General features: G+C 42.2%; 1 long non-coding RNA gene across 1 annotated transcript; it reads left to right on the plus strand.

Annotated features, from left to right (window-relative positions):
* Window positions 1-462: 462 nt before the first annotated feature.
* On the plus strand, window positions 463-6,033 carry LOC141984274 (uncharacterized). Its single transcript, XR_012638710.1, has 3 exons — window positions 463-921; window positions 3,805-4,009; window positions 5,802-6,033. It is a non-coding gene; the product is annotated as an uncharacterized LOC141984274 (long non-coding RNA).
* Window positions 6,034-9,407: the final 3,374 nt, after the last annotated feature.

Genomic DNA, 9,407 nt, shown 5'->3' on the forward strand with positions numbered 1-9,407 from the left:
GCAGCACCTTAAATAGAGCCTTGCAGAAAAACCTAATAAAATGTTTGATATTTAAACCCCTTCCCTTTCCCGGTTGACATAATTAGGCTGATGACAGTATCAGAACACTTGGACTTGCATAAACAGTAGTTAGTTTTAAGATTAAGGGTTCAATTAAGTAGAAATAATGATAGTTCAAAATTAGAAAATCCAACATGGAGGATCAAAATGGTGGAGGTGGGGATGAGAGTGGAAAGTTCTAGCAAACAAGATGGTGTTGGAGGAGGAGCTTAGGTCTAGAATCCAAAATGGCATCGGGGAGGAGCTTTTCTTATCTAAAAATAGGTCTGATGTCAGGGGGAGGAGCTAGACAGGAAATACAAATATGCTAATAAAAAGGGGAGGATCTAGACAGGAAGAGGAGTTATACTAATTTCTGGAAGCTGATTGGCTGAGCCAGGCTAATACATTATGTTAATGAGCAGAGCTTGAGAGAGCAACCAGTATGTAAGTCTGAGAGCCAGCAGCTTATGTGTGGGATTTTTGGGGTTTGTGAAGATCAAAAGCCTCAACAAGCAGCAAGAACAGCAGCTGGGACAACTTCAGCAGCAGCATCCTATGAAGAGTCTGGAAAAGCAGCAGCAGAACTCTGAGGTTGCCTGGGCAACGGAACAGCTGCCTGCAGCAGCTTTAGAACCCGGTAGCTACAGAAGCCTCCAGGCAGCAGAAACCGAGACTTCTGAGACAACCCTCACTGCAGCTTCCGTAACAACCACGCAACTACCTGCAGGCAGCAACCGCCACTACCACAGCTTCTGAGGTAGCAGCAGCAGCAGCTGCTGTGCCGCACGCCGCCTTTATCTTCAGCTTGTTGTGTAACATCTTATTGACAGAACAGAGGGCCCATCGGACATAACAGAGGGAATTTTAGGAAGAAAGAGTGTAAGTCTGATTTTCCTGTCTAATGCTAAGGAACGATTGAGTCTTTCTGTCAAAAAAGCTGGATGCCTGTGTTTGAGTGAGATCTACCCCACCGCATTCTACGACCGGCTGATCACCACTCACTGAACGGTAATATTAAAATGTAACATCAGTTAAAAGTAATTACATTGTAATTATTGTATCCTCCAGATGTGATATAGGAATATTCCATATAATGTGTGGCTTTTATTTTGCCGCACCGCTTTATTGTATAAATTCTTAAATATAATTCTATTGTGTTCTATTAAATCCCATGTAGCTTTTCTTGCTTTATTAATCTCTCTGTATTTCCTGTATTTATTATTTCTATTAAATAAATAAGTCTCTTGTTTTCAAAGAATTGCTTCTTGTGTGTGTCAGTCTTTGAGCGGAAGGCTGTATCCGTGTCCTTTCAGGGGTTAGCGAGACTAGCTTGCTCTGGGGAGCCCTCTGCGGTTCGTAGACAAGCCCCCTGGCAAAACCTTGGAAATTTCTTTAGGGCGGGCCACAACTTTGTTACCCTTCTGTTAAATTAAAAGTGCTATTGTAGGCTAACATAATTGGTGTCTACATTTTTAGGGTAACAGGGTGAGGTGGAGCGGCTGTCTGTCTGATTTTGAATAGGTAGACAGAAGGGCTATTAGAACAGCCAACCATGGAACTATACAGCTGAGGGAGGCTTTAAAAGATCAGTTTAACGGTGTGATGTTCCCCTGGGGTTATCTGGACCGGTGATCTGTTGGTCACTCCGATCCTTGACTCTGGGAGCCAGCCTTACCCTGCTCTGCTGTGAGAACCCCCACTCCTGGGCTGTTCACGCACAGCCTCTGGCATGTAAGCTGCTTGGATTGTATACTGAATGACACTAGCCAATATCTCCGGTCCCAGACACAACCCATCTTGCAGTGTCCAGTTATGCCCACTGGACACTGCAAGCTTATATGGGTTTGTCAATTTAACAAAGAAATTGATATGTACCAGGCTTGTTATCCCAAGGAGTGTCTCTGACACACTTCAAACCAAATGCAGTGCTTCCGGTAGAATAAAAAACCAAATTTATTAACTACGAAGTTAGATTTTAAGTGATTATAAGTCAAAGCATAACAAGTTAGATTTGGTCAAATGAACTAAAAGCAAAACGCATTCTAAGCTGATCTTAACACTTTCCATACCCTTACAAACTTAGATGCTTCTCACCACAGATTGGCTGGTTGCCCTTCAGCCAGGCTCTCCCCTTTGATCAGTGCTTCAGTCTCTTGGTGGTGATGTCTGTAGATGGAGGTGGAAGAGAGAGGAAGAGCACAACAAACATCTCTCCCTTTTATCATGTTCTTTCTTCCCTCTTGGCTTTGCCTCCCACTCTCAGGGTCAGGTGAGCATTACTTCATCCCAAACTGACCAAAGGAAGGGGGTGACTCACTTGAGAGTCCAACAGATCCTTTGTTGCTGCCTAGGCCAGGGTCCTTTGTTCCTGTGAGGCTGGGCCAGGTTTGTCTCATACATGCCCTGATGAGGTATGAACTGCCCCTGGCGAGTTTTTGTCTGGGCTTGCTTTAAGCTATGAGGACACATTTTCAGCCTCATAACTATATACATGAAATTATAACCTATAACATTACTAGAACAACAATGCTCAGTGCATCATGAGCCTTCTGAAGACACCCGACATGACAAACTTTGCATTGGATACCACACAATCATATTATAAGGATGAACATGGGAGTGCATGGTATTCCCCCGAGGTGCAGAATGTCACAAACAGGCAGCCATAATAGTGTTGTGTGATGATTTTGTGCACCTGTGACTTTGTGTGTTCCTACATTAAATATGGGTGGGACCCTGACTCCTGTTCATTTTTATTTAGGAGTGGGTGCGGGCATGCTGGTATCACACTAACGTGGTATCACACTTTTATCTGCGCCAAGCAAAGTATTGTGTAAGATCATAGTCCAGCGTATATCAGAGGCAGTTGATAGTGTTCTCAGAAAAGAGCAAGCTGGTTTTCGGAAAGGGTGTGGATTTACAGACCAGATCTTCACTCTACGAAACATAATAGAACAGTACTTAGAATGGCAATGGCAACTCTACATAAATTTCATAGACTTTGAGAAGGCTTTTGATAGCATTCAGAGGACCAGCCTATGGCACATTCTGTGGGCATATGGAATTCCTTTCTGTATAATCAACATCATCAGAAACTTCTATTTCAACTTTACATGCAGTGTTGATCACAGTGAGCTCAGTTTTAAAGTCAAAACAGGAGTACGTCAGGGGTGCATCATGTCTGCAGTTCTCTTCAGCATCTATTGATCTCTGTCACTAGCACCCTGCCAGTGTAGCAGTGAGTGGGAGGGGAGAGGCGGCTGCTCTGTGGTCAATGGATGTGGCTGTGAGCATGGGTTTCAGTGGCTGGGCAGAAGGCTTCCCCGGCCCTCTGATATTGTGCTTCACTCTACACTCCCCCATGGGAGAAGGAGGGAGAAGACAAAGCCATCGCTTGCTGGTGCCAAGGCCACGGCCTGTGCCAAGCCCAGGACAGTTTTCTGCTGAGAGGCTGCCACTGCTTGATGGGAGCTCTTCTGGTCAGGGAGGGATGCTTCTGGAAACCCTGCCATTGCCTGAGCACTTGAGAGAGGCATGGGTCTCCACAGAACAGGCCCACACCTCCATGCAGGCACTTAATCTGTGAGGGAGGTGCAGAAAGACAGTGTCTAGCTTTCCCTCTCTTCTTAGCCTTCTCTGCCATGCGGCACCTGCATGGGTGAGCAGTGACTGAGGAGAAAGAGACTCCTTCCTGCCAGTAAAGGCAGACTCTGACAGCCTGGATATTTCAAGCCTTTTTTTCTCCCTTTTATTTTTCTTCAGATGTGCTCTGCGGCAGGGAGAAGATGGTCTGCCTGCCTGCAGCTGGAGAGGCAGACAAAATCTGACTGTTTCTCAGAAATGGAGCCAAACCTTCCCTGTCTCTGGCAGAGGTAGACCAATCAAAAACTCTCAAAGACTGCATACAGCACAGTACCCAATGTCATGGATCCATGGACTTTATTACTCCAAGCAAGGACATTTTCAGGTAAGGCATACATACATTTTCCTAATTGGTGTAACAAAGCATTGTCTATGAATGTCTTCACAGTGTCTCTTCACAGCATAGCAAGCTCGAGTTGTAACTTGAGTGTTGCCCCTAACTAGGTGCATGTCCAGACACAAAAATCTCTAACTGGAGTGCTGTTGACGCTCTAGCTAGTATTGCAGTGGGATGCAACAGTTTCAGTTACAAGAACTCAGCAGCAGCTAATCCAATTGCTCCGCTAATCCAATCACTCTGTAATTCCAGTGCCCTTTTGAAGTGTGGGTGCCTCATTTGAGCTAGCCTAGCTGCAGTGCAGTAACTTGGGTGTACTAACTTGATTTTAACTGTTGTAGTGAAGACCAGCCCTACAATAGTATGACCATCATACTATTAAAAAGAAAAGGAGTATTTGTGGCACCTTAAAGACTAACAAATTTATTTGAGCATGAGCTTTCGTGGGCTACAGCTCACTTCATTGAATGCAGACTAACAAATTTATTTGAGCATAAGCTTTTGTGAGTTACAGCTCACTTAATCGGATGCATGCATTCGATGAAGTGAGCTGTAGCTCACAAAAGCTTATGCTCAAATAAATTTGTTAGTCTCTAAGGTGCCACAAGTACTCCTTTTTCTTTTTGCGGATACAGACTAACATGGCTGCTACTCTGAAACCTGTCCTCATACTTTTGTCATCTGAGTTCTGTGAACAAGCCATTCGTGACTCCTCAGGAACACAAGGCCTGATTAATTTTGTTAAAGATTTATTGACCAAGATTTAGAAACACAAAGAACAACAGGGTTGAGAAGAGAAATGGATAAAAGCAAAAGAAAGAAAGGAGAACACTGTATTATCTTGAGATCTTCTTTCTCATGTACCTTTCTGGTTTCCCCTGCTCTCCTACATGATTGGTGCCATTGCCTGGGCTGGAATGTAAGGTAGGTTAGCTTTTGCTAGGATTTTGTCAGTGTGGTTTCACTGCTTCCTTGGAAGATCTCCACTGAATTCTAGAATGATCTACTGGTATCTCAAGAAGCCATTACTGCTGAACTATATAGTAACTCCACCTTGAATCCTGAACATAAGAGCTCCAGTGTCCTAATGTATAATAAAATAGAATTGGGGCCATAGAGAGGCAGTCCCAAAGGAAATGGCAGCTGTTGATCACACAGAGTAACCATAGGAACAACTGTATTCATGTTCTTAGGTGTCTTGATAAATAGATGCCTCTTTGAAATACTAGTGGAAATTAAGTCCTAAACAGTTACCCCATTACTCTCCATGCTACTGTAGGTTGGGGCTTTTAAGAAGTTGCTGTAAGGATTATACAGTACCAGACCCATGAAGAAATGAGGACTAGAGAAGAAGAATACTTTATCTATGTAGCATCCTTCATTCAACTCTCTCCAAAGCCATTTACTGACCTTAAATAATTAATCTTACAAAGAGATCCATAGCTTGCTTTTTGCGTAGTATCTTGGTGAGGTGATTTTCAGGCCCACGTGTTTTTGGACAGGGCTACAGAGTGAGTCAGGAATAAAATGTAAGGGTACACATACCCAGTACCCTTCTCTATCCTTGGGACAATGCTGTCTCCTGCACTTCCACTACCATTGAGATATGACTATAAACTGAAGTAGAGACTATTCCATTGTTTGTTTTGTTTTTTATTCATGTAACTGTGTGTCCCGTCTTTTAAGTCTTGCTTTAAAAGCACAGAATGTTGTGATAGGCTTTTCATATACTCAGAAAAAGCAGTACTAAAACAACTGAGCTTTCTTGTTTCTCTTGCAGATGGGAGACGGGCTTGTCAGGCTGGATTGCATTTTCCTGTTTCTAAAATTTCTTATGTTCTCTTGAAAAAAATAACTAATAGAGGAAAATCCTGAATGTATAAGTTACAGCCTCTCGGAAAGGAGGGAGATCAAAGAAAATAAAGTCTGACTCCAAAGGGACACTGGCTCATCAACTAATGACAAACTTTCTTTCCATTTCCTTTTTATCGTGATTTATTTCTTTGTAGAGACAAGGGGGTGAGGTAGCATCTTTTACTGGATCAGCTTCTGTAGATGAAAGAGACAAGCTTTTGAGCTTTACAGAGCTCTTCTTCAGGTCTGTAGTTTGTCTTGCTCAGCAGCCAGTCTACTTTCTGGATAGAGCTCTGCTGTTAATGTCTTCTAGCAACCATTTACTAACTGGTTAAAACACACATCTTGAATCTTTGAGTGCTTAATCAATTAAATTTTTGGGTCTAGTCAGTGTTTTTTACAGGCTGAAATGGAGGAAATCTCTCCCCCTTCCCACCTTATTTTTCTTGCTTTGTTTATACTGGACTGTGCACTGGTGATTGTTAGCATTGTGGGTGTAGCTCTGAAAGGAGAACTGTTAAGAACACTTACTTCCTTTCATTCATATATTGTTAATTAAATCTTGTTTCATTTTAATGAGAGCTGTTGAGATGTGAGCATGTTCTATGAATCCAATATCCTGAGAACACAGCAATTTGTATGTAGTTAATGCCTGGGAATTAGAAGGAAACCTTCTGATTCCATACATTAGTGGCTCCCCAACCCTTAACACCTGATTTACAGTGTCTTGAGATGTTGAAATCCAGCTCAGGTCAGCAATAATACTTAACATTTATGTAGTGTTATACAGACATTAGTTAGCTAGTGTCTGACAGTTACTAACTGATGGCTGTTTTATAACCTATGTGAAATTTGATGGTATCAGTCCAACTCCCAGTGGTCAGGTTTCTATACTGCATAAATAACCACCACTAATGGCACTAATGTTGACACCCAACAGGCCACCTTTGCCAAGAAGTCAAGAATTGAATAGAATTGGAAACTGAACTTGCCTCATCACTAAAGGAGGTTTCTACAGCCTATCTCCAGGGTTGTCAATCATGTAATCTCTCACAAGTGTTACATTCACACAAATGTTTTAGAGGGGGGAAAAAAGGCAAAGTAAAACAATAGTCTATTGATCAAGTTTCAAGTATGCACGCAGCATCTGTGTGATAACCAGCAGCTCTGATGCCAGCTCTGGTTCCCAGTTGCTTATCACATATACGCTCAGAGCTACTTGTTTGCTGGCTGTTGGTGTCTAGGCTGTGAACCACAACAGCAGAGCATTCATAGCATCCAGGGTTACAAGGGCAGGTAGTGACACAGCCTCTCACTGGTTGGATTGCACCCCATCTCATTCTGTCATGCTAGTGTTGTGTGGTGCAGTTGGTCTCAGGATTAGGTGAAAATCTGAGAGAGGGAGGACAGGAGGAAGATGAGGACAGGAGGAAGGAAAAGAACGCACGAGGGAAGGGAAGACAGAGCACGAACTCATGTGTGTCAGGCTGGTGTTTCTCTCATCTAATGGTGAGTCAAGTGTTCTCACCTGAAAGTTGATCTGGATTTTGCAATGGTCAAGGCTCACCAACGAAGGACAAAGTCTCTGGAGCGAAGCAGAGGCCGGTTGGCCTTTCCCCAAGGAATCCTCCAAGAGTCCGTTTCACCATTATGGTCCTTAAAGTATCTCTTCTTAAAAACTCTGGGCTGGGGGGAAGAGATGGGTGGAATAGGCTACCCCCTCATTATTTTGTTCGCTAAGTAGGCCTATTTTCCGACATACCAATTTTGGTCCATTGATATCTGATACTATTCTCCCATTTATTTATTTTATTTTATTGCTCACAGTCCTATCACAGACCTTGAGTTGCTTCAGTAGCCCTTTTTGTCTGGAGTAATCCAGCCTTTCTGTCTCCTTTCCATACTGATGTTCTGCTTCTAATAAGCATTTAAATTATAGCAGGCTATTGGAGCATTCTATGCTCCTACTGTTGACCTTACAGTTAGGATAGATTTGCTAGGCCTAAATTACTACAACAATGGATCCAAAACCTAGCTATACATATGCATGTGAGGGAGGCAGGTGCCATAACATTCGTAAGAGATATAGCTGATCACTTTTTTTTTTTTCTCTTGACTCTTTGGCCTGTAGAACTGTTTTGGTTTAGTCATGTGAATCTCCGTTTCAGATATCATCTTGATATCTCTGTATTGTAAGATGTCTGACTTCATCTGGGGCTCAACAAATTTGGATTGCCTATTCTACTTCCGGGATGTGATATTGTTACAAAGTATTGCATGCAGTCATGAGCATGCAGCACTCATTCATCATCAGTCTTTAGTTAGTACCAGTGGCTTCTCTGCACTGTGCCACTGAACTCTCTGGTCCTAGTCTACGTCGTTTGATCTGTGCGACCGCTGGCTTCTGCTTTTTGACCCTTCTGAGTTTTCATTCTGCAGTGGTCAAGACATCTTTTGGCACGGTCAGTCTTCTGATGTTCTCAATATCTTCATTTTTGCCCTAAATCCTATTCCCTTGGTTTTATGGCTGATCGGTTTTCTGTGCATTTGGGGAGAGTGTCGCTATATTCTGGGTTTCCAATATCCCAAATTTTCATTCCATGTTTTCCTCTCTCTGTGTGGCTCTTTCCACTTCACTGAAACGTGTGCCTGTATTTATAATTACTATTTGTTTATTTAATATTAATAACACCCATTTACAATTTAGGTCTTTATTTGGTTTCTAAGCTTTTTCTTGTAAACACCCTGAAATTAAAGTTGAAATTCCTTAGTTTTGTTGAACCAGCTATGTATATTCGTGCGTGTGGTCTGGAAACACAATTTGTACTTCCAGCACCATTTTTTAGGTTGGCTAAATATTCTTTGCAGAAGTTAGATTGTTTTCAGCTGTAATGACAAGAACCCCATGGCCTCAGCAATATTTTACAAGAAGTTAGAAGTGCTCTTCTTATTTTTTTTCTGTAAAGAGGTCCTTAATATCCCTTGTTGTCTTTAAAATGTTGTGGACTTACTCCACATGATGCAGCTTTCTTAGTTTTACAGCATTACTACCCTTCAAATGCTTTTCTTTTGGGCCTTTGCTCCTTTACATCAGATTGAAAAAATCTGAGGAGACTCCTCAATAATGGGTGTTCTATGCTTATTAAGCTAGGTCTGTCTTACTGAAGGAAATGATTTATGCTGGCTTCTTGTCTATCTTCATTTCTGTGCACTGGAGCATCTGGATGCCAAATGTTAAGAAACAATCAGAAATTACAGTTCACCTTTTTCTTTTCCAGTCCCTTAATTTTGCTCTGTGTGACCTGTATTTTGTGTTCAAAGCAAAAGGGTTGACGTACAGTTCTTCACCAGATGTCATAGTAGTACCAAGTAGCCTGTTAGTGATGACTTCGTTTTCTCAGCTGCCTTTGCATGTAAACTATCACTCCAGCTCATAAAATTTGCTGACAAATTGAAAAAAACACTCCATTTACCTCTGAATATGCTCTGGTGTATATATTGCCTTTGCCTTTAGTGCCACATAGGGTCATGA

This window comes from Natator depressus, chromosome 1, assembly GCF_965152275.1.
Source record: "Natator depressus isolate rNatDep1 chromosome 1, rNatDep2.hap1, whole genome shotgun sequence".
Classification (NCBI taxonomy): domain Eukaryota; kingdom Metazoa; phylum Chordata; order Testudines; family Cheloniidae; genus Natator; species Natator depressus.